The sequence below is a fragment of the Podarcis tiliguerta genome (assembly GCF_965153285.1).
Source record: "Podarcis tiliguerta genome assembly, chromosome: 7".
NCBI lineage: Eukaryota > Metazoa > Chordata > Lepidosauria > Squamata > Lacertidae > Podarcis > Podarcis tiliguerta.
This window is the reverse complement of record NC_139540.1, coordinates 36,525,313-36,544,489: the sequence shown is the minus strand read 5'-3', so window position 1 is coordinate 36,544,489 and position 19,177 is coordinate 36,525,313. Positions and strand designations below refer to the sequence as shown.

The 19,177-nt window shown below is 40.6% G+C and overlaps 1 long non-coding RNA gene across 1 annotated transcript; it reads left to right on the top strand.

The window, feature by feature from the left end:
- The first annotated feature begins 5,283 nt into the window (after positions 1 to 5,283).
- On the top strand, positions 5,284 to 6,906 carry LOC310681800. Its single transcript, XR_014513632.1, has 3 exons — positions 5,284 to 5,349; positions 6,205 to 6,339; positions 6,598 to 6,906. It is a non-coding gene; the product is annotated as an uncharacterized lncRNA (long non-coding RNA).
- The last annotated feature ends 12,271 nt before the right edge of the window (positions 6,907 to 19,177 follow it).

Here is a 19,177-nt window from a genome sequence, read left to right as displayed (position 1 = left end):
GCATTAAACTCTGCAGGCTTCAATTTGGGAGGCCAAACATGGAGAAAAATGTATGCCTAAGACTTTTACAGGAACATATTCCAAATTCTTGGAGACTCTTTTTTTCCCATCTTCTATAAAAGAGACTATTTATGACAAGCTTATTATATTCAGAGACAGGCAGAGTATAACTTCATAAAAAGAGAACATGAGGGCCTTTAGATAAGTCAGAAAAATTCTCTGCTCACAAAGGTGATTTACTATTCTCCATTGCCCAGGGTAGATTGCCCCTTTAAGCAGGTAAGAGCATAATTTAAGGCTGAGGGCAGATAACAGGGCTTTCCCCTCCCCCTTGAGAACAGAGGGGAGCTTGAACATATGTTTAGGGGGGTGTAGTTTGAGTGGTTCATGTGCATAATAACTGGCCATTGTGCACATTCACCAGGCCTCTTAGAGAATGTGCACATAATCCTTTCATGAAGAGGGAATTGTACAATGCGCCCTATGTGGGGCTGCTCTTGGGTCTGGTTCAGAAGCTCCAGCTGGTGCAGAATGCAGCAGCCAGACTGCTGATGGGGGCATCTGGCCAGGAACACATGGCACCATTGTTAAAACAGCTGCACTGGCTGCCCATGTACTACTGAGCCAGGTTTAAGGTCCTTGTATTAATTTGCAAAGCTTAGAACAACTTAGGTACCTTTGGGATTGCCTGAATCCTTATATCCTAGCTCAGTCGCTCAGATCTTCTGTGAGAGCTTCATTCATTGAGTTTCAGAAGCTCATTTGATAACAACAACAAATGCAGTCTTTAGTGTCTTTGGTCCGGTATTGTGGAATACTCAGCCGGTGCCTTCTGTTTCAACTGACTCAGTATAAGGCAACTTCCTATGTTTCTTACACTTGTAGAGTCCATTCTTTTACTTAAAGCATATGTTTGAAAGTTGATACAGTTCTTTGTTGACACCTTTTTGGTCAATAAATATGAAGCAAACATGAAAAGGAATTAAATTTGTGTAAATATCTTCCACATCCCAACTCTCAAAGTGAAATAGGTTTGTTTTTTTAAAAAAAAGTTAGTGTTTGCTTTGGGCTGGTTTTGTGGCACCCTGTTACTGCTAGTGATAGTAACGTAAGCAACCAAATTAAAATGGAACTGATTGACAGAGCTGTCAGGTTACTTATTCTGCTGAGCTGTGATTAAGAAGCCATGCCTAGCTAGAATTTGAATGGGAAGACATTTGGGATCCAGCAAGGGAATGGTGCTGATGATAAATCCACTCCTTTCTGCCATGTTGATCAACAATACTCTTTCAAGAAAGCATTTGAGTGCTCCACTATTTTAATTTGCTTGCTGATCAGGTTTTCCTCTCCTGTACAATCCTTGTTTCTTTTTTTGAAATCATTTTCTTCTCTGTTCCTTTAACTTTGCTCTTCCTCACTTGGGCTGCATTCACATGGCAGTTCTGTTTTCACGACTTTCCCCTAACTTAAATTCTGAATTATATTTGTGTTTTCATGTGACTTAAAAGCTACTTCTGGAAACATAGTGGAATATAGTGCAAGTTTAGCGCTCATTCCCATTTTATTTGCTTCTGGGGGGAAAAACATATGCAAATAATATGAAAATGACCATTAAACTTGCATTATATTCCAATATAGTTCCACTATATTCATGCTTTGTGAAGCAATACATGAACTGAAACTTAACCATATTTCAAAAATCACACTTTCCTGAATTTTGTAATGCTGTTCTCTAGACACTTTAGTATATGAATTTTGTATCGCCATCAATTCTTGCCATTGTGAAGGGTTGCTGTGCTTGTTTTTCATACATCCAGCTTCTCAGCCCATCTCCTTTCCCCCCATTCTGTTGTATCCTTTGCCTCTGTAGAAGTTGATGCCTAACAGCAAGGGAAGATTGCTTCCATTTTTAAGTATGCGTAAGAGAGCATATATTAATGCAAATAACATACAACTGCAGTATATTAGGGTAAAGTCCTTTGCAAATATGTGTATATAGGGAGAAATTTGTACTAACATGCAGATGCAATTTTATGTGGACTTCTAACATTTTTTAACAGAATCACAAATGAATGTGGAAATATGATAAAATGACCTTAAAGACTGGGAAAATTAAAAAATGAGAGGAGCCAAAATCCCTAGCAGCAATATTCTTAAGAGGGTAAATGCAACTCCTACAAAAGCCCATAGCAGAAATAAAACTCCACAGTATTAACCTTCAAATAATACTTGTATTGGCATATATTTGACTAAGTAATGTGCTGAGATCAAAATACAATGCCCTTTAGTAAGCAAATGTAAATGTAAGCAAATGTAAACAAAGTCTCCCATATTTTATCAATTCAATGCAGTTTTTAAATGGTTGCATGGGAGATTTCCAAATATGTGCTTTGCGCAAATTTGCTACTGTACACAGTTGCTTGAGAAAGTCTTCATGCAGGACTGACTTTAATGGATGTACTGTCTAGTTTTCATAACTGTTTTTGGTATCTGAGGGGTGCAAACCAGTGAACAATAGAGGCCTGAGTTTGCTTTGTGAGAGACTACAAGGATCACTCTAAAAGTTTATTGTGTGTTACTAGCAGTACTGTACATCATTAGACATGGGATAAATTGTTGCCAGTTTGCAACACCGCACTGGGGCTTCTTTTAATGTACCATGTAAACTTTAGCACAGTCTTTTGCTTCTGTATTTATGATGCTCTCTTCCCAATAAGTGTTCCAGCACAGTAATTGCTAGTCTTTCAGACAATCCTTATTACAAACAAATTAAGTTGTTTCAAGCCATGGTGCACCTAACATTACATGGGCTGATATAAATCACATTTAATGAGTTTCCTCATTATTCAGAGTTTGCAGCCAGTGTGAACAGGAAGCAAACAGCCAGGCAGTAATCAATGTTATAATATATTCCCTGTCTATTAATAGCAGCTCTGCTTTGGTCTCGTAAGACAGGACTTGGAGTGTACAGTGGTACCTTGGGTTACAGATGCTTCAGGTTACAGACTCCGCTAACCCAGAAATAGCACCTCGGGTTAAGAACTTCACTTCAGGATGAGAACAGAAATTGCACGGCGGCGGCATGGCAGCGGTGGGAGGCCCCATTAGCTAAAGTGGTACCTCAGGTTAAGAACAGTTTCAGGTTAAGAACGGACCTCCAGAACGAAGTTCTTAATCCGAGGTACCACTGTACTTCTGCAGTGGTAGGTTTAACTACCAACGCTTGGCATGTTATAGATTTTGTATCTTCAGGGGCATTTCTTGAATAACTTTCCTACGTGCTATACCACCAAGAGATTTCAACAGTAGCTTATGATGTAATGTAGATGGTGGATACATGGGACACAGCCTTCTTGGCTGTGGCCCACACATTCAGATTTGGCTCACACATAATGCCAAACCATGAGTCATCAGACTATGGTTTATGAAACCATGGTCAAGTGTTATATGTGTCATGGAATGCTACTCAATATTGATCCAGAGTAGATTCCCATGTATAGTTAGCGGAGTAAAAAATTAAACACGTTGCAGAATTCAAAAAAAAATAGACCAGAGGCAATTGTATTTCATCCAGCAGAGCTTTACTGCTACTGAAGGCAAATGAGCATAATGGTTACAAATCCAATACATTCAGGATTGGCACTGACCATAAGAAATCCAGTTGCGGCAGACTTAAACTTACAATAACTTGTAAGTCTAAATCTTAACACTAAGCATGCTATGTACAGAACACCACACCAGAAGGAAGAGAGATAGAAAGAGAAAGTGAAACCTTCCAGCCTTACTTTTGTAGTCAGCATGACCTTGGCAGAAAAGATAACAGAACCAGTTTAAGCCGAGTGTACTCAGCTTCTCTGAAGGAATAACCCAAACATCATGAACCTTCTGCTTGTTTCTTTCACACAGAGAAGCTTCCAGAAGCTTCCAGAACCCTCTTGAATTAATTAGAATTGGAAAGATCTCTACACATTATATAAATACTTTATGCACTAAGAAATGCAAACTGACAATATGTGAACGCAGCCCTGCAGCTTAACTATTGTTTGCTTTCTGCCAATAAACCATTATCTGAAGCCATGGATTGTTGTTGGCTTAAGAACTTCAGTTTGTTTTAACTACTGCTTGGTGTTACATATGAACCCAACACCCTAGGTTCTCACCAAGCTACAAAGGCCTGAGGCAAGAGCAGCTGGAAAATGAAACAAGCTTTGGAGAAATGAACCATAGTTTGTTTGATCAGCTGCGGGGGACAATTTGGGGTTAACCCGAAATTGGTTAAATGCACCATGACCTAAATAAAGTGTGGCTTAACACTGTGTGTGAACCAGGTCTCAGGCCCTTTACCTCAGATAACTCATCTTGCTCTGTCTCTTTCAACTGTTTCTAGGTTAAAATCATAGAGTTGCTGAGTTGAAAAGTGTCTTGGAAAACATCTAATCCACCCCACCCTCCCGCTCAATGCAGGATTTGCAATGCAAGGTGCAACAACATCTTCCTTATGCACAGATCTTTTTCCTGCATCTTTTTTCTGGCGCTGCCAACAGGAATGAAAAGGAAGATTCAAAGGAGTCCAGGCCTCTTTTAAATGCCAGGGGATTACTCCAGCTGCTTATTATGACAATCCCCATATAACAGTTAGCACTCCCTTACACAGACCAAGAACGTTTTTCAAAAGATAAAGGTTGGGCATGAGCCATTAATCATGGGACTTGCAGTTATCTTTCACCAGTGAGAAAGAAAGGAATTGGTTGCTCAAGGAGAAAATAGGGAACGCTCGCTGGGAGGGGGGAAAACTTTTTTAAAAATCGGAAATAAAATAGGACACTCCGAGCTCTTTGTTTTGCTTCCAAAAATCTTATCAGAGCAGATGCAGAATAAAATTTTGGCTGTGCTATAAATAATAAAACTTATCTTCTCATTATGAGGGCCACAGCACAGTAAGGAATCCACGCCCCAGGGTGCTACAAAATATATAGTCTGGACAAGATGTTTTCATTCCTAGGTTTTTATTTTTAGCTTTTTATATAGACGTGTTGGTTAGTAAACAAAAAAAAAAGTTGATTGTTACATATAACAGCAACTCAGTTTCTTAAATCTGGCATCAGAGGCATTACAAATGACCTTCGTTTCCTTTCAAAATAAGAGGCCTGACAAATGCTTCTTATTTCAAAACAAAATGTATAGACACTTTGTTTCTCATTGTAGGAAAGGAACTGCAGCACATACATAGTTTCTGGGTATCTCTGGTTCATGGTTTGAATGTAGCTGGAATGTCGCTATGTATTCAGTAGCTGACAAACAGGAAACAGAGAGGTTTGGCTCCCTGAGAAGAGACTGACCAAGGAAAAGGTAAGAAAAAGAAATCTGGCATGACTTAACTATTGCTGGCCCTATTGGTCAACCTAATTTTGCCACAGAATCGTTGCTGTAAGACTAAATAGGACGACCTGCATTGAATGTGCTAGAAGAAGAGTGGGGTACAAAATATAGGGAGAAGTGTAGCATGATGCTATGGCAACCATCCCAGCAGCTCAAGCTTTTCAGCTTGTCGGGCAGAAAGATCTTCCCCTTTTTTTCTCCCACACACCGTTTTGTGGTTCTCCTGACCTACCCAAGTCACTTTCAGAGTGCATGGTGGGAGGAGAATCCCTCTTGCACTAGTGGAAGTCCTTGCACAAGCTTCTGCTGGCAGGACTAGTTAGCTGAATCCTGCCCAAGACAATGACACCGAGAAAGTAATTTTCTTAATGTTTGCTTTTTTAAAATAATAAATTAATTTTAATTTTAATAATCAAAATAATGGGATGGTATTCAGCTAAGTTTTACATGAATAAGTTAGGCCCATTCATTTCAGGAGGTCTGCTCTGAATAAAACTTAGTTGAATACCACCCAGTGGAAGTATACTTTTCCCCCTCTAACGTTTGCTTTTATTAAAAACAGAAGTCATTGTTTTAAATTCATTATTATTCTCAGGCTATATAAGATATCTCCAGCAAGCAGAAGTGTCTGAAATTGTCTCTTAATTGTCTCTAGGAAAAGTCCCATCTAGTTAACCTTTCCCAAATGGACTGCAGACTTGGAGGATAATTGCAGACGCCAAAAGAGTTTGCCAGGTATTAGAGATATGATTAAAATTTCCTGTCTCCAAAGAGGAGTCTGTCAGGGTTTTTTCTCCCCCTTCCCTTGCTGTCCCCTGGACTCAGCTTTGGTATCAACATATGGGACATGACATGCAATCCATTTAAAGATGGAAAACTTAAGGAAGCAATAGATTCAAGCCCAATGCTGGTCTGGTGCCAAGATGAGGGGGTCGGAATCAGGAAAAGATACTGGGCCAGGTACTCGGGCTTTCTTTCTCTCTATCTCTTTTCCCTTTTTTGAATTTGCTTAACTGCATTGGCTTCAAATGAATGAAAGCAACATGCGCCAGCTGAGTGCTGGCTCCTTGCACTCAGATAACCAGCTGTTTGGGTCTCCTGCAAAGACTGCAGAGCTTCAAGCGCTGTCATCTCCACAGTTAAATCTGATTCCCAGACTTAAATTAAAACCACATTGCTTTCTCGCTCCCACAGACTAACCTTTTTTTTTTTTAACAGATCTTATCTTCTCATTTTTCACGGACAGGCCCACATCCTCTGTGTTTTCACCATGGCCCCTGAATCCCACTCTGGTACTATAATAATTTATGAAGATGTTGAAAGAGGCTTGGATGCCACACCCACCCCTCATGTTTTCCTCTGGAAAGCGATCGGGAGCAGTGGCAGGGGGAGATAACTTCAATGTTTGAAAGTTAAGAATAGAAGAAGATCGAGGGATAAGCTTACTTTTAAAACTGGTAAAGCCAAATGGGCAGTTGTTTGTGTTGCCACTGAAGCAGAAGGTAGATTGAAAAATGTGGGATCATTTTTAAGGCATGCTCTCAAATGTTACCAAAATGTTGCATCCTTCTTTTTTAAAAAAAGAAAAGAAAAGAAAGAACACTTTTTTAATGGTGAGAAGATGATATGTTCCATCTTGATGCGCCGGATTTATAATGTTGTGGCATTTATATTCTACTGATAATGAAGCTTTGATCTTTCTAGAAATGTATGGAGATAAAAGAGAGATTGATTCACTCTGAATTCTTACCCCCTTAGGGAACGGAGAGGCAGGGAGCAAGCTTGATGAGGGTTACACAAACACAGACCAGAGTACAATACTGCCAAGAGGGACTGTTTATACTGAGTGAGTGTGTGTGCATTGACTTCATGGGAAAGAACAGTGTTAAAAAATTCTCAGTCACAACTGCAGTAGTATATCCACAATGAAAGTATGGTCCAGCCAGTGCAAGCAAACTCTGAATGGGTTCTTGTGTCAAGAATGGTAAGAGCAACATCCTGGAGTTGGGTTTCTCTCCTTTTTATTTGCATTAGTTCTTAAGAGAGGGCAAATTGTCCATGGCTTTTATTCCTTTAGTGTATGCAGAAGGGTGGGAAGTTTGGAAAAGAGGAGAGAGGGAGCAAGTTGGTATAGAAGAATAATGTATCCACTCACAAGGGATTGGAGTGGGGATGTTTAGAACTAATAGGATGTGGTTTGGTCTGCATTGTTAGATCAGTCTCAAGCCTGGGCTGACCTGCCGTAAACTGCATAAGAAGAGCCCTGTTCGATCATATCAGAGACTCATCTATATCTATCTATAATATAATATAATATAATATAATATAATATAATATAATATAATATAATATTATTATTTATACCCCGCCCATCTGGCTGAGTTTCTCCAGCCACTCTGGGTGGCACCCAATCGAGTGTTAAAAACAGTACAGCGTTAAATATTAAAAACTTCCCTGAACAGGGCTGCCTTCAGATGTCTTTTAAAGGTAGGATAGCTACTTATTTCCTTCACATCTGAAGGAAGGGTGTTCCACAGGGTGGGCACCACTACCGAGAAGGCCCTCTTTCTGGTTCCCTGTAACCTTACTTCTCGCAATGAGGGAACCGCCAGAAGGCCCTCGGCGCTGGATCTCAGTGTCCGGGCTTAACGATGGGGGTGGAGACACTCCTTCAGGTATACAGGACCGAGGCCGTTTAGAGCTTTAAAGGTCAGCACCAGCACTTTGAATTGTCCTTGGAAATGTACTGGGAGTCAATGTAGGTCTTTCAAGACCGGTGTTATGTGGTCCCGGGCACCAGTCCCAGTCACCAGTCTAGCTGCCGCAATCTGGATTAATTGCATAGGATAGATCGTCATCCTGCTCTGAGTGGTCACCAAACTGTTTATGGCAACCAGCTAAGATACCAAATTGTGTGGAAGCACAAGATGGCTAACATATAAAGGACAATAGTTAGCCAAGTTTTGCACAGTGAAATTAATCAGTTTAAATAGTTACGTTCCTTAATTTAAATAAGCCTACTATGAATAAAACTTAGTTGAATGCTGCCCAATGGTACCAGTGTTGACTCAGGAAAAAAAATGTGGAAGAGATATGCCACGAGCCCAGGTTAAGATGCCACAGTAAGGGTGTGTTCACATTGCTGCCTTAGAGCACAGTTAAGTTGTTGGGTTTCATGCCTTTCCCCACTCTCAGCTGTTCACATTAGCAGAGCTTCATTAGTGTCAGACCAGGAGTTGTTGACAGGGTGGGGGTATCTGTATCCTATGCAAATGTGGGATACACAGCTTATTAAAGAAGAATTAGGAAGTGACGCTGGCTTAAGAAACACTGCATCAAACACTAGTATACATATACATATTGGATAACATTGTGTGAACACAAAAACCCAGTAATGGAAACTCAGCGAGTACCTAGTAAGCAGGCATATGAACACAGCCATAGGCAAACCACAGCTTAGCTCGCAGCTGTGCAACTCCAGCAGGAAAAGCACAGTGGCCACAACCTCCTCCCTGGGAATCATTGGTAAGGTTGGCCCCCACCAAGGGCACAGGCCCAGGAGTGTGTGAAAATTGCACCACTGGTGAGAGAGTGCACGAAGAGGAGAAGCCGCTTGTCTCCTGCTTTATTTATTTATTTAATTCTTGCTTGCTTGCTTGCTTGCATTTATATCCCACCTTTCTCCTCATGGTAGCTTACATAGTTCTCCTGCTCCTCATCTAATCCTCACAACCTCTCCATGAGGCAGGTGTGTCTGAGAGGTAGTGACTGGCCCAAGGTCAGCCAGTGAGCTTCATGGGCAAGTGGAGACCTGAATCCTGGTTTCCCAGGCCCTAGTCCAACACTCTCACCACTGATGAGGGAAACAGTCCCTTTTCCTCTTGCCTTGATTTTCTATCTGTGGTGGCAATGGTTCCCACTTAACAGAGAACAGTCTATTTGAAAGCTCTCCAGTTCAAGTCTGATTTAAACATAAGGAACACTTAAGAAGGGAGAGCAGGAGCCTTGAAGCTTACCATCCATAGTTAACAGCAACTGGGCAGCAGATCAAGCCCACACATAAGTCACCTGGTGTCTCTTCACTCCTTACTTCATTTCTATATACATCTATATAATAATTAAATACTTCTGTTCAAATTATTGTACTTTTTCTAAATTTGCAGCTCTGCAGACAAATTGCCATATGCAAATGTTGTACAATTTGGAGCTCTCTTTGGTTCTCTTTTTTACCTGCTGAGGCAAATCCTCTTTTTTAGCAATGCATAACTGGTCACTCTATTCCCAATGTTTAAACTTTCATATGGAGCATGGTGGAAAGAAAAGTGAACATCTACACAGAAAGGAAGAGAAGCAGGAACATTTTGTCTGTTCGTGAGGGCTGGATTGCCTACATGACAAGAAAAATTAAACTGGGATTTGGAGACTCTTTATCTTTCCCACTATCTCCCCCCTCCTCCCCAAACTCCTTGTAGAATGAAAAGCATTTAGTGTTTTTCTTTAATTACCTTCTTGTTCAACCTTTTATTTGTTGTCTAAAACCTTCAACGAGGACTTTTGTCTTCCTTTTTCTCCTGCCAGAAATCTCTTGAGTAAAATTGCTCCTTTCAGAATAGACTAGGAGACAATAGCAAGAAATTATTGAGGAAAAAGTTCACATAGTGGTGAACAGGGTGGAAGGAAGAGAAAATAAAAGAAGGAGAGCATGTCAGGGAACATGTCTTCCTAAACTTTATCTCTTATCTAAAACTGGGGTCACCAATGTGGCACCTGTGAGGACTTTCCCTGGTGCCCATGAAACCTCTGAGTGCCAACCACTGCCCCATACCCTTTTTTGTCATGAGGTAGGGAGTTGCTTTTTGCTCCTTGAAAGGGACACAGCGGTGAAGGAGAATACTGGAAGAATGAGGCAGTACCACAACAAATGAAATATATTAAAACAGTATAAATATCCATTGAAACATAATCGAAAACATCCGTACAACATGAGTAAGTACTGGCTGGTTAAAAACAGAAATTCATATTGTGAAGATCTGCCTAAACAATACAGTTTCTAAAAGAAGGGATGGTTCCTGCTTGGTGATCCCAAAGTTCTCATTTTTTTTTTTCACAGGTTGCCTTATAGAATTTTATATCCTGCTATTTCCCCCCAAAAAGAAACTCAAAAGCAGCTTACAACAATCAAATATACAAATGTTAAGGCTGAAATCACAAATTATATTAAACCAAAACAACCAAAAAATAATAACATATTGAAGACAAAAACAACTCATACAATCAAGCAAACACAGCAAGGAAAACATCATTAACATAACGAGAAAATAAAAGTTCTTTAGCTGAAGACCTTAATAAACAACCTGGTTTGAGCTAAAAACGTAACAAGTGGCATTCAATATTGAAATTGATGGACCAAATTTAGTCATGCTCAATCATTTCAGTGGGTTTATTCAGACTAAAATTTAACTGAATGCCTTCCAAAGTGTCAGGGATTGGTAGATCTCCTCTGGGAAGGCATTTCACAGAGAGAGCATTACTATCGAAAATGCCCTTTCCATGTTGGTACCTGCAGGCCTCATACAGCCAAGAAATCTGGAACAGGGCCTCAGATAGTAAACTGAATTTCTGAGAAGGAACGTATGGAAGAAGGCTATCCTTAAGATGATATTTTTGCTCACTTTCAGCTGGTTACGAACTCTGTCTGTTCCTGGCATTGTTAGACTTGGCCACAATCATACAGGTAACTTTGGTGACTATTAAGCAGTTCTTAAATAGTTCAAATTCCACATGCCGTTGTTCCAGTAATGTTAGAAACAGAAAGGGAAAGCCACTGGCTGCAATATAAAATAAGATTGAGTACCAGGCCTTCTGGAGTTCATTACAACTTTGTTCTGAATCACTACTTGACTTCTTTCTGTTTGTTCATTCTCTAGCCTTCTGGTGTGCCAAATCACATCATCACCACAGTAAATATTTTGCATTGTAATATAACATGTTCTGCTTCTTGTATGTTAATTCATTTCTAATAATGACCTCCTTGTGGGAGATGTGTGTATTTTACAAAAAAAAAATAAATTAAAACAATCAATACAGTGTAATGACGACACACTACAAGTGTTTTAGCACAAGGAAGTTAACTTGAGAGAGGAAATATTTGAAATCTGGTTTTGTGTTCCAGAAACTTTGCCCCCGCTGTCACCTGCCAGCTCTTTGGAAGCAGTGAAACTATGCTCCCTAATATGCCATAATATGAGTAAGTGGAAGTTCCTTCAGAAGGAATTCTATTATATTTTTTTTTTAAAAAAATGCTTTTTATTAAGTTTTTCACAAACAAAAATAAAACAAAATAAAACAATCTTTTACAGTCATCATTTTACGACATCTTATTTACACTGCGTATATTACACGCCCAGACTTCCTTCCTTCCCGCTTCGGTTTTCTTAATATATGTCTTCTCTTGTAGATTCTTATTCACCTTCCATACACATCACAGGATTTATATCAACCCTGCTGTAGTCTTTCCTCATATGGTTTAATTTTCCATCCCTTCTCTGTTTTCACTAATATATCTTCGTACGTTACTCTCTTTCCCTCCATATTTAATTTTTTTGTTGTTAACACATCTATCGGGGATAACCACCAGGGTGTGGTTCTTTCTAATAAATTTTTTTTCTTGTCCCATACATCATATAGGGCACCCCTAAAAATATGATTTGTAAAACCTTTATGTATTTTCACCTTGTTTTGCCATAAATAAGAGTGCCATCCGAATCTATTATTGTATCCTTCAAGATCCAGCAAGTCGGTGTTTTTCAGAAAAACACCTTCAGAAGGAATTCTAAACAGCCTCATCAAGGGCTCTATGAAAGCCTTCCCCAACATTGTCCTCTCCAGATGTTGCTCAATTCTAGCTCCAATCAGTCCCAGACAACATGGTCAATGAACGGAAATGATGGGAGATGTTGTTTAGTGACAAACAGAAGAGAAGCAGTTGGGAAAGGCTAGTCTTGGATCTCTAAGCCACCCCCTCTTGTTCCTGTTTGCAGAGCTCCTTGAGAAGTAGGGATGATTGAGAATGCAGTCCTATATACACTTGCTTCTATGTAAGTCCCATTGGATTCAATTTTACTTTCTTCTGAGTAGACATGTTTAGGATTGTGCTTTAATTCAGTTTTAACTTGTTCGTGTAGGTATGCCCAGAAAAAATAGGTCCTGGTTATAGCAATCTGTTACATTTGCCTGGTGGGATTTGTCTCATTCCAGAAACTATTGCCTGAAGGAAGAGGCTGGAGTCAAACCAATGTTTTAATCAAGTATGGAAAATCCAGTATTTAAAGTATAAACATGGCAATTGCTTCTCCCCCCCCCCCGTCTTATTACTGAACATTCTTCAGTGAGGAAAAGCATGCCTTATCTGCATGGTCGTATGAGATCAACCTGGTCCATTGCCAAAAGGGAAGGATTCTCACACAGAAAAGCCACTTCCCGTTGCTGGTTCTGAAATCTTTCTTTAAAAAATGAAATGAACAACTGTTTTGTGCCTTCCATCTTGGGATGCTTTAGGAGGGTTGACAGAAACCAAGCAGCTGGAGTAACTCCCTCCCCCCCCCCCCAAATCTTCAACAGCCGCTTATTCAGTGGGAAAGAGGAGAGGAAACTGACACAAATCTGTGCATCTAATGATGAAGCAGCCAAGTGTATTTATGTCTAAGCTTTAAGGAAATTGCAGAAACCCTGATTCAGCCCCCCTAAGAAGATTCCCGCTGTAAGGCTGCCAAGGTCACTGAATGCCTAAATCTGATGAGAAAGCAGCCCGTGAAAGAAAGTGGCAATTCTTTTGAGCTGCTCAGCATTCAGTTGGCCAGATGCATTTATATTTTTTTGCCATGTCCAAACTGTGACATTCCTGTGAAAATAAGGGATTTAATTCTAGCTGCCATTTCAAGGTTTTACCAATAGGATAGGAAAGCTTCTTTAATTTGTACTGCAGTGGTGGCTCTCCACAAGAAAGCCAAGTTAAGGCCTGGCATTTCCTTGCCTGTCAACCTGAGGTATCCTGGTATTTGATGCCTCTAGGAGGAATTCTCTGTAGCAACAAGTCATTCTATTCTGCTCACCCTTCATTTTTCTAAGTTCATTTTTCTATATATCTTGTCACTATATCCTAGTAATGAAAAAGCAACATCACATAGAATCATAACAGTTGGAGGGGAGCCTTGTAGGCAATCTATTCTGATTTGGAGCAGTTCCCCCATGAGGAAAGATTACAACATTTGGGGTGTTGTTGTGTTGTTGTTTTTTTAGGGGAGAAAACAAGCATGGTAGAGACATAGTAGAGGTGAATCAGATTGCACATTTTGTGGGAAAAGCAGAAAGAGCATATTTTTTCTCCCTCATATTTTGAGCTAAATGGCAGAAGACTCAGGAAAAAAGAAGCATTTTTTTCACACAGCACATAATTGAACTATGGCATTTGATCTTATGGGATATAGTGATGGCCACTAACTTGGATGGCTTTACAAGGGAGTCCGACAAATTGACAAAGTATAAAGCTACTAGCCATGATAGTTCTGTGCTACCTCTGTTGCTAGAGGCCTCTGAAAACCAGTTCCCAGAAATCACACGTTCATGTCCTGCTTCTAGGCTTCCCGCAGGCATCTGGCTGACCATCTGCTGAGCTTCTGTCAAAGAGGAGCTACCTGCAAAGCTTACATCCCTTTCTAACAACAGCCTCGGTGTTGCCAGTCTTGGGACTGCTGTACAGAATTCTGCAGACGAATGACTGGAGGTAAAGTACTCATTCCTTTGAAAAGAAGGGCATCAAAAGCATCCATGTTTTATCTTGCTTTCATTGGAGAGAAAAAGAGGAGAATGAAGGGGAGGTTCCATTTCATTGGAACTGGAACTTGTCAACACTGTTTAAAGTGATGTAGACAAAGTTGTTCGAAAAGGCCTTACTACTGTTTTCAGATTAGAATGGCTAAATTAAAGGGATTGGCTTTGATTTATTTTCCCGATCGCTCAGCATCAACAGAAGCACTTTCGGAGCATGTCAAGCATCTCCAGTGAGCAGATCAGCTGAGTTGCTGCTTTCTGCTAAGAGCTCATGCACAGCAAAAAATAGATAAATCAATAACAATGTGAAGCTTAGGAAGGGTAAAAGTGGTCTCTCATCTTGCAGGAGAAATGCAACTCAAAGGGAAGCTATATTTAGAATTGGCAGCTCCCTATATTATTGTGCAGGGGCAAAAGGAAGTGAGGTGCACCCATGGGTGCAATCCTGAATACATTTCCTTGTAAGTAATCCCATTTCAATCTGAATGGAGTTTATCTCCAAGGACATAGGTTTAGAATCAGGCTGCATACACATGGTTTCAGCACCACAACCCCAACAGAATAGCAGGAATAACCTTCCACAAAGCACCCTTATAGCATTATTCCCTTGGTGTCCATTATTGCTAGCTTGATTGCTGGGCAAACTTAACAAGGTGGAGTCTGACTGCAAAGAAAAAGTGAGGCACTTACAGCCTGTTGCTATTTTTAATCACAGCCTACCAAATTCAGGTTAGGCAATTAAAGTTGATTTGGCGCTGTTGTGCAACAAACATCCTTCACTCCTCACAAGTGGACATTTTGCAAGAAGGAAGATGCACTGGAAAGTGTGGTAACAATTGTTTGATCGTGCAATATTATCTAACCTTATTCCATCCTTAAGCAAACCAGAATAAATGCTCAATAAAAACTGTTGTTGTCTAACCTGCCTGCAAACTTTGTGCCAAGAAATCAGGACGGATACTCAACAAACAGGTTATCTGCCTCCTTTTTATTGGTCCCTAATGTCATCATTGCAGCCACACCAGTTTTTAAACATCCTGGATTTTTCTTCTGCATTTTTCTTCTAGTATCCTTATTATTTGAAGGCATTTCAGGCAGACAAAACAATGAAATCTGAAACAGTGAAGCTGCTGTTCTTTGTATTATCCCTAGAATTCCAATATAAGTGACAAAGGGGGGTGTCATTATGTGTTTGTTGTTATTTTTGGAAATTGTAAACTAGTCTAATTGAAGAGCAGTATGAAAATACTTGTAATAAATAAATAATAAAGGGTGGGATCCAGTGGTCACTATCTGCTGATCAGCAGATCAGGGAGAGAGGTCATTTTGGAGTCTCCTAATCCTCTGGAGCAGATTTACGGGGGCCACTGCAAAGAGGAGAGGAAGTCATGAAAATAGTCTCACGCTCTGTTCTGCTGACTGATCCCCTTCTATCAGTGAACAGTCACTACTGTATTTAACTCAACAGAGTGGTGCATGCTCTGGTTATCTCCCGCTTGGACTACTGCAATGCGCTCTACGTGGGGCTACCTTTAAAGGTGACCCAGAAACTGCAATTGATCCAGAATGCAGCAGCTAGACTGGTGACTGGGACTGGCTGCCGGGACCACATAACACCAGTCCTGAGAGATCTGCATTCGCTCCCAGTACGTTTCCAAGCACAATTCAAAGTGTTGGTCTGACCTTTAAAGCCCTAAACGGCCTCAGTCCTGTATACCTGAAGGAGTGTCTCCACCCCTATCATTCTGCCCGGACACTGAGTTCCAGCGCCAAGGGCCTTCTGGCAGTTCCCTCATTGCGAGAAGTGAGGTTACAGGGAACCAGACAGAGGGCCTTCTCGGTAGTGGCGCCTCCCCTGTGGAACACCCTCGCTTCAGATGTGAAGGAAATAAGCAGCTATCCTATCTTTAAAAGACATCTGAAGGCTGCCCTGTTCAGGGAAATTTTTAATATTTAATGCTGTACTGTTTTTAACATTTGATTGGGAACCACCCAGAGTGGCTGAGGAAACTCAGCCAGATGGGCGGATATAAATAATAAATTATTATTATTATTATTATTATTATTATTATTATTATTATTATTAATTCGATGGGGGGGGGGTGTTTCTACTATTTCTAGTAGAACCACTTAACATTTGCAAAGCATTTGAAAACGTTAATCATAATTCTTCCCAGGGGGCTTTTTTGGGTTCAGGGCGCAGGGAGGCTGCAGAGTGCTAGAGAAATGTACCCAGGAAAGAAAACATCTACACCCCCCCCCTCACCTGCTTGCAATGATCAGGATTTCTAAATAAATTGTAACTACAGTTTCGAGTTCCCTGAGCCATGAGCAAGAAAAATAGAAGCCTCTTTAACAGGGGAAGAAAACTTTAGAGAACTTGGAGGACAGAGTTTGGCATAGCACTGATGGTAAATGAATGAAAGCAAGGTAAGGTTTTGTGTTTCCGGACAAGACATGATGTCTCACACACAAACACATACAAGCTTTCCATGTTTTTGTATCCAGATCTTTTTAATTAACGTGTAGCTGTTTCAAGACAAGATCCCTAAACATTAATTCAAAATATTCAGATAGGGAAACATGGAAACGTTTTGTATGGGTGTATATTGTGTATACCATCTTCAAATTCCCTTGGGTGATTTCTACAGCAATGAATTTGAATCAATGAATTTAAAGCCAAACATATCATTATGTCTTCTGAAGCAGTAACATAACAATAAATATTGCAAGTCTCAGGTAGTTAACCCTCAGTTGATTCCTATTTAGGGAAGAACACATGAACTACTAACAACATCAGATCCTGTTTGTTGATTGACAGGTAAATATGACTGCTTCCCACTGAGAAATTATTGCCCTGAAATGCGTTCACCACAATGAATATGCTTTTTAAAGGTTTATTATGATTTAGGGACCCAGCCATGCCCCTTAAGTCACTTAGGAGCTTTTGAAAATCCTTTTCCCCTAGTTTAACAAATGATAACAGTTTTTATCACTCTGCAGACTTTTAGGATTAAGGAGATGTGGATTTATGTAGTGAAGGCATTCTATACCTGGTGCTAAAGGTGCTTTGTCATAAAGAGATTTCTTATGCTTAACAATAACACCATTACCTACAGTATTTGTGGCCTTGCAGATTTTAGTTGGCATTTTTTTAATTAAGTAAATGTCCAAAAAGAGCTGTGTATTTTGAAAGCAAACCATATCAGTGGGTGTATATACCCTGATTCCACAGTGCCACCATCTGAATTACTCTGGCCTCAGCTTGACTTACATATGTTGCGGCAGATCTGGGATAATTCAGATGGCAGTGCTACTGCATACTGTGTAACTGTTCCATTTTAAGCGGAACATTCCAGATTTACAGAAGCCAGACCCAATCCCAGATGTCCCATTTTGGCTCCCATGTTCTAGAGGGAGTTTTGTTTATTATTATTCCACCCTGTGGCGTGAGTCAATTGGTTCACACCAGAGCATGGGACAAAAAACAAACAAAAAAACAACGGAAGCAAAACTTAACTTGCCCCATTTGTCACCACTCTTCTTCCCCCTTCTGCCATGGCTTTCCAGCGGACATACTTGCTTCAGGCACCATCTTCTAACCAGAAGTCCGTACTACTGGAAGCCGGCGCCACACTTGTGGAAGTGGCGATGGCCTCCGGAAGTGTGGTGGCAGCCATGGAGGCTGCAGAGGTGGAGGTTGAAGGCAAAGGCAGTGGGTGAAGGTGTGAGCAAGGGAGGGAAGGGTCGGGCATGCAAGGAGGAATGGGACCAGAGTGAGAGGGGGCATGGTCTCTGTTGAGGCTGTGTTCCAGTTTCCCTCATTTCAGTGTTGGAGGACATGCTATTAAGTGCCCCATGCAAGCCCAGAGCTCCACTCAACACCAGTTCTATTTGAATAGGCAGGGAACTTACCTAGCAATTTTTAAGTGGTGTGGGTTGAGCACTGCTGGTGGGGGACACAATACCTCTAGAAGAGCCCTCTGAGAGAAGCCTACCCAAACATGGAGTCAGACCTGAATAATAGCATGAATAGAACAAAAGAAAAGGCCTCCTGGGTGTGGCCAAAGGCCCATCTAGTCCAGCATCCAGTTCTCACAGCAGCCAACCATGGTTATTAATTGTTAGAATGGTTAGAAATGCTAAGATCTTTGCAAACCAGGTTAAAAAGAGTCAAAGGGTTATCGAAAGAACTACTTCTCTAATGTGCATCTTCTTTCAACTGGAGCGCAAGCTTCTATTCTACCATTAGCAATCTGTGCAAATTTCCCTTTGGTTGATTGGTAGTACTGGAGTTCAGGTGGACAATAAGGCATTTTAGCAAGGCTTTTGTTTCCACAAGTCCATCCTTAAGGCTGTGGTACCTCTTTTGGATCTACATGCCCATACTCTGTCCTTTGTCATCTTGGCTGTCCCACCCTGCAATTTGTTGCCTACAGGTGAAGGACAAATGAACACTGCCAGGTGATATTCTCCTGTTCCCCTTTTCTTCACTTATTTATATTACAGGAAACTTAGAGCAAAACAGCCTCTTCCACTCATTTTTATCTAAACACCCCATTTAAAAAACGAGCCACAGCAATTAAATCTTCAGGCATTTCAAAGAGAAATGAAGACCTCTATTCTACACAATATTTGCTTAACACTGCCTTTTATGATCCCACTTAATTTCAATACCATCTGGTTTACTCAGTTAAAATTAATTGAATTACTTTGTGGTTAAAACAACCACTACCCAACTGGCAGAACTCCAGTGCTACAATGCATTGCAGTTGACAAATAAGAATGAAAGTGGGCTCATTCATCCCAGCCACTTGAAAGGTTTCTTCTCCCCTCACGGGATCAAGAAAACCCAAGGACACATCCCAACAGCTGGAAACGTCATTATCCCCAAAGAGCAAACAAATGTAGAAATAGGCGCAAAACCCTTTAACTGGCTGGAAGGTAACATTCAATTGGCCTCCAGTCA